We start from the raw sequence: 6,353 nt of genomic DNA on the forward strand, positions 1-6,353 counted from the left end.
GTGATAGTTGTAATGACTTCAGTATTTGGTATTTCGAGGGCTTAAAACAACTCAGTGGAATTTGTAATAAACCTGAAAACGATTGCTTCGGCTACAGAGACCTTTATTTAATTTTAGCACTTGGGGTTACAACTTGGTGAACCAAGTTAAGGTTGTCGCTGTGGTTGGGCGCAGATTAAACTGGCCGGTTCGTTGTTCCGTAGCTTCGCCGCCTACACGTCAGCAGGCCTTGCTTTACGGATCAGCGAGTATCCTTGCGTTCCCTCTCAATTACTTTCTCTGCTCTCCCTTCCGTCTGTTTGTTCCTTTCCACTTCTGCTTGCACGCTGGAGACCTGTCGGAACCAGTAGCAAAGGTTTCTCGTAAGGACGCTGTTTTTTTTTCTTTTTTCTTTTTTGAAAGCGCAGCAGGTAGAATTACCACTACGGAGCAATAAGGAAGTGCACTCGGTGTAGAGCATCAGTAGTTTATTGTGTTTCTGTGGGCCAATTTCGTGCAGGCACACCGTCCTTAGACTTACAATACCAGCCAGAAACTATCTCTATATGTAATTCTGCCTGTAATCTACGACGAGCATTCAGCCGCTTCAGTGCACAAATCCTCTTACACTTCTATAGCTGGTCCAGTGAAGCGGTCGTCCCGTCTCCTGTACGAGCTGTTCTCGATTGAGGGTTTCTCTCGCTCCAGTTCTTCCTCTTTTTTAGCGTCCAGTTGCTCATTCGGTAAAAGCGGAGCCCTTAAAGCATCATATTGTAGTTCGTCTGTATGTATGACTTTTAAGGCCCTTTTGTCTCAGGGAAGGATATGAGGTGTCAAGTCGTAATGTAGGTAAAATACTAAGTTCTACGGTCCCTTCGCGATATATATATATAATATTAAGCTTTGAAGATAATGGAGTCAAAACATACCGCCGTTTGCCACATTCTGATACTCGCAAATTCACTCATCAAAACCTATGGCTCAACTATCTATATGCATAATTAAGGCTTTAAGTAACCCCCAGACCGTGAATGCTACTCGCATTTGTCCGGTTTTCTTTCTTTCTTCGTCACACTTCCCTCTTAAACGGATACACGATAGGAAATAACCCGAGTTTTCGAGGCTACGCTTCGTACCTTGTTTTACTTTCGACGAAATATTGTGGCTTTATGAGTCAGACGAATAAATTTGCAACTAAAAACTTAAATACACAGTATGATGGTCGACAATAATACACTGTCAGACAAAAAAAATATTCACTACGAAGGATTTACCCGAATAGGATGAAAATCCGTAGACGTGATGTGCAAACAAACAAATGATTAAAATTGCAGAAAAATTGGACGATTTATTCTAAAGAAACCTTCACAAATTAAGTCCGTGGCGCGGTGGTCCACATTTGACCATAACGCAAGCATTTACTGAGTTGGCATTTATTTATAGATTTTTTGGATGCCCTCTTGCCAGTTCTGTCCAATTGGCGGGTTAGATCATGAAAATGGAGAGATGGTTCGAGGGCACAATTCTTCAAACGTTATCTACTGGGAAGTGATCCGGCGACACTACTGGCCGAGGTAGGGTTTAGCAAACACGAAGACAAGCAGTAGAAATACGCCGTATGCTGAAATTTAAGCCCAGGATGGCTTGTCGTTAAATTCAACAAAACGAGACGTAGAAAATAGTGGTTTTTCTTAAGGTACGAAACCAAATAAGGAATTCATATTACAAGAGCTTATGTGACATACACACGTTTTTCCGATGACATTGTACTACGCTATTTTGTCGAAAGTCGACATGTTGAGAAACGTGGCTGTTGTACTAAAGGTTTATAATTTATATAAAAAACAGCTACCAGCCACATGTATGGTTTAAAAAGTTTTATTATCTTTAGACCATGGTCTGATGATAATAAACCTTTTTAAACCATACATGTGGCTGGTAGCTGTTTTTTTATATAAATTATAGACATTGTACTATTTGCCTGTAATTCGGATAAACCATACCGAGAACTTACACAGTCCAGTAACATTAATGTGACCGTCGTCTCTGTTCGACGTCAACGTGCAGTAACCACGCAGAGGACAACTGGCAGTACTAGCAGGGGAGAGTATACAGGGTATATCAAAAAGGATGGCGCAAACTTACGCGGCCGAAAGTACATGATAATAGAAGCACAGATGTCCTAATAAACATGGGTCCACCGGGGGCCGAACCGCACAGTAACCCTGGGTTCGGTGTGGGGCAGCAGAGAGGTGAAGTGGACTGCGGTAGTCGTCGTGAGGTTGTGGACCGCTGCGTCTGCGGCGGGCACGGAGCCTCTCCGTCGTTTCTAGGTCCCCGGTTAACATCCATACAACCTTGTTACATGACCTCATTAAAAGTGAGATGTTGATAATGACGTCTGTGTCGCCGTAAAGGAATTGTTTATTATCAACAACCGGCCGGGGTGGCCGAGCGGTTCTAGGCGCTACAACTGGAACCGCGCGACCGCTACTGTCGCAGGTTCGAATCCTGCCTCGGGCATGGATGTGTGTGATGTCCTTAGGTTAGTTAGGTTTAACTAGTTCTAAGTTCTAGGGGACTGATGACCTCAGAATTTAAGTCCCATAGTGCTCAGAGCCATTTGAACCATTTTTTGATTATCAACAACATGCCACGTCCAATCTCAAACGTAACTAAAGCTCACGGTCGTTGCAACGAATATTTACAGCAAACCCCATTTTCATCGCCATATTGGCGCTACCAGCACCAGTCTTCCGCGACTGGAACGAAATTTGAATAGGCGTCTTTCTGATGTAGAAACAACTCCTCCTCGGTGTCGATTTTTTTCCCCCCCCCATTAGCGAATATAGTGGAGCATCGCTTAGCCAGTAGCAAGCGAGGACGTTGTTGCTAGATGGGTGACGCCGTGCCACGTCAGCAAAACGCCACGCTGGAACTGCAACTTTTCCTTCTGCCCAGAGCATAGGTATTGTGGCATATTGCACCATATTAAGAATATTCATTAGCCATTTTAACATAAGGCGACGTTCTAACATAAATTTACTAAGGATGACGATACGAACACCGATTAAACGTTATTACTACCTATCTGACAACAGTAGATGGTTACCGGAACACCATTTGAAGCGGATGTTATTTTATGAAACGTATATACAGGGTGTTTGAGAAAAAGCGTCACATTTTGTCCGAGGAATTTGTCGAAACTACAAATAAGGTTCCTATAATTATACGAGGGTAACGGCCTTGTCGCAGTGGATACACCGGTTCCCGTGAGATCACCGAAGTTAAGCGCTGTCGGGCGTGGTCGGCACTTGGATGGGTGACCATACAGGCCGCCATGCGCTGTTGCCATTTTTCGGGGTGCACTCAGCCTCGTGATGCCAATTGAGGAGCTACTCGACCGAATAGTAGCGGCTTCGGTCAAGAATACCATTTACGACCGGGAGAGCGGTGTGCTGACCCCACGCTCCTCCTATCCGCATCCTCCACGAGGATGACACGGCGGTCGGATGGTCCCGGTAGGCCACTCGTGGCCTGAAGACGGAGTGCTTTTTTATAATTATAGGAGGATACTCGGAGAATGGACTGACCGCGTTCCCCCGGCTTACCTCACATACCAACCTTTTTGTTACCATGGGAGCACGTTGCAGGGCATGCATTGCCGACAATGTCGATCACACATCCTATCAAGGATTATGTCCCACCTTGTATAATGCCCAGGGGACCATATGAAACCGCGCTGATTACAATATAATTACTGTCTTTGAATAGAAGTGTCATTACTGTTCGTCTCGTTGCATATTTCTTTCAATTACACTCTGTACGATACTGTAGCAGTTCTCTCTATGTACAGTCCAACCTACATCTACATCTACATGATTACTCTGCAATTCACATTTAAGTGCTTGGCAGAGGGTTCATCGAACCACAATCGGCCGGCCGGAGTGGCCGAGCGGTTAAAGGCGCTACAGTCTGGAACCTCACGACCGCTACGGTCGCAAGTTCGAATCCTGCCTCGGGCATGGATGTGTGTGATGTCCTTAGGTTAGTTAGGTTTAAGTAGTTATAAGTTCCAGGGGACTTATGACCACAGCAGTTGAGTCCCATAGTGCTCAGAGCCATTTGAACCATTTTTTTGAACCACAATCATACTATCTCTCTACCATTCCACTCCCGAACAGCGCGCGGGAAAGACGAACACCTAAACCTTTCTGTTCGAGCTCTGATTTCTCTTATTTAATTTCGATGATCATTCCTACCTATGTAGGTTGGGCTCAACAAATTATTCTCGCATTCGGAAAATAAAGTTGGTGACTGAAATTTCGTAAATAGATCTCGCCACGACGAAAAACGTCTTTGCTTTAATGACTTTCATCCCAACTCGCGTATCATATCTGCCACACTCTCTCCCCTATTACTTGATAATACAAAACGAGCTGCTCTTTTTTGCACCCTTTCGATGTCCTCCGTCAATCCCACCTGCTAAGGATCCCACACCGCGCAGCAATATTCTAACAGAGGACGAACGAGTGTAGTGTAAGCTGTCTCTTTTGTGGACTTCTTGCATCTTCTAAGTGTCCTGCCAATGAAACGCAACCTTTGGCTCGCTTTCCCCACAATATTATCTGTGTGGTCTTTCCAACTAAAGTTGTTCGTAATTTTAACACCCAGGTACTTAGTTGAATTGGCAGCCTTGAGAATTGTACTACTTACCGAGTAATCGAATTCCAACGGATTTCTTTTGGAACTCATGTGGATCACCTCACACATTTCGTTATTTAGCGTCAACTGCCATCTGCCACACCATACAACAATCTTTTCTAAATCGCTTTGCAAGTGATACTGGTCTTCGGATGACCTTACTAGACGGTAAATTACAGCATCATATGCGAACAACCTAAGAGAACTGCTCAGATTGTCACCCAGGTCATTTATATAGATCAGGAACAGCAGAGGTCCCAGGACGCTTCCCTGGGGAACACCTGATATCACTTCAGTTTTACTCGATGATTTGCCGTCTATTACTACGAACTGCGACCTTCCTGACAGGAAATCACGAATTCAGTCGCACAACTGAGACGATACCCCATAGGCCCGCGGCTTGATTAGAAGTCGCTTGTGAGGAACGGTGTCAAAAGCTTTCCGGAAATCTAGAGATACGGAATCAACTTGAGATCCCCTGTCGATAGCGGCCATTACTTCGTGCGAATAAAGAGCTAGCTGCGTTGCACAAGAACGATGTTTTCTGAAACTGTTGTGTGCGTACTGTAAGAGCTTCGGTACACACACCATCAGATTATTTGACTTGTCGCTCTAACGAAGTAGGCGAGTGGTCTTATCGTGGCGTGTTTATCTTCTGCCGTTAGGTCAGACGATAGAAATGCCTCTTGCACGCTTAGAGTAGCAGATTGACGGTGACTAACTTTAAACAGAACTTGATTAATTTTCACACACATTTATTAAAATAATAAAAGGCATAGAAATAACTTAACTTGGTTCTGGATGCTATTTACAATTGACAATCTGAAGTTCCTTTGGTCTTGGTACGTTAATCTTATTCTCACATATCTCTGATACTTGACAAAAGTGTCTATACATGTATCTTCATGGCTATGTACAGGAATATGGTAATCTTACTAGGCGCAGACTGAAACTTGACTATAGACTGATACAGACTAATGCAGACTGGTACAGACTGGTGCAGACAAATGCAGACTGACTAATCGGAGGTCTGTACACTCGTTATAATACCTCGCGCGTTCAGGTATCACTGCGCAAGTATGATCCGCGAGGAGAAAAGGTTCTACGTTAGCAGCAATCTCATTGGCTGCGTTACATATTAATACTCGGATCGGCGGAAGGAGAATTTGGTCCGTCTCTAAGACAGCGCCATCTCGTAGTGCGGAGACGGACGCTCGCTGCGCCTGCGCAGTTGTGCTTAGCGGGGCGCGCTCTAGTAGGAAAGTTGTGTACGCGCTGACTACGCGGAACTATGTACACAACAGAAACCATGCTGATTACGTATCAATAGATCGTTCCCTTCGAGGTGATTCATAATGTTTGAATACAATATATGCTCCAAAACCCTACTGCAAACCGACGTCAATGATATAGGTCTGTAGTTCGGTGGATTACTCCTACTACCCTTCTTAAACACTGGCGCGACCTGCGCAATCTGTAGGTGCAGATCGAGCTGTCTTACTTTGAAGTGATAAATCACGCGAAAGTTACTCATTTCTTTAGGTTTTGCACGGCAGTGAACCTGAGCGTAACTGTTAGTGGAGTCCGAGCAACATTTTGTTTTTACTTTGCGAAAGAAATGTCGCCGAAAGAGATTTATTTCGGTGGGGGACGCTCGAGAGCCGGACTGC

General features: G+C 44.6%; 1 pseudogene; it reads left to right on the forward strand.

Annotated features, from left to right (window-relative positions):
• Window positions 1-3,215: 3,215 nt before the first annotated feature.
• Window positions 3,216-3,333, forward strand: LOC124723858 (annotated as a pseudogene).
• Window positions 3,334-6,353: the final 3,020 nt, after the last annotated feature.

This window comes from Schistocerca piceifrons, chromosome X, assembly GCF_021461385.2.
Source record: "Schistocerca piceifrons isolate TAMUIC-IGC-003096 chromosome X, iqSchPice1.1, whole genome shotgun sequence".
Classification (NCBI taxonomy): domain Eukaryota; kingdom Metazoa; phylum Arthropoda; class Insecta; order Orthoptera; family Acrididae; genus Schistocerca; species Schistocerca piceifrons.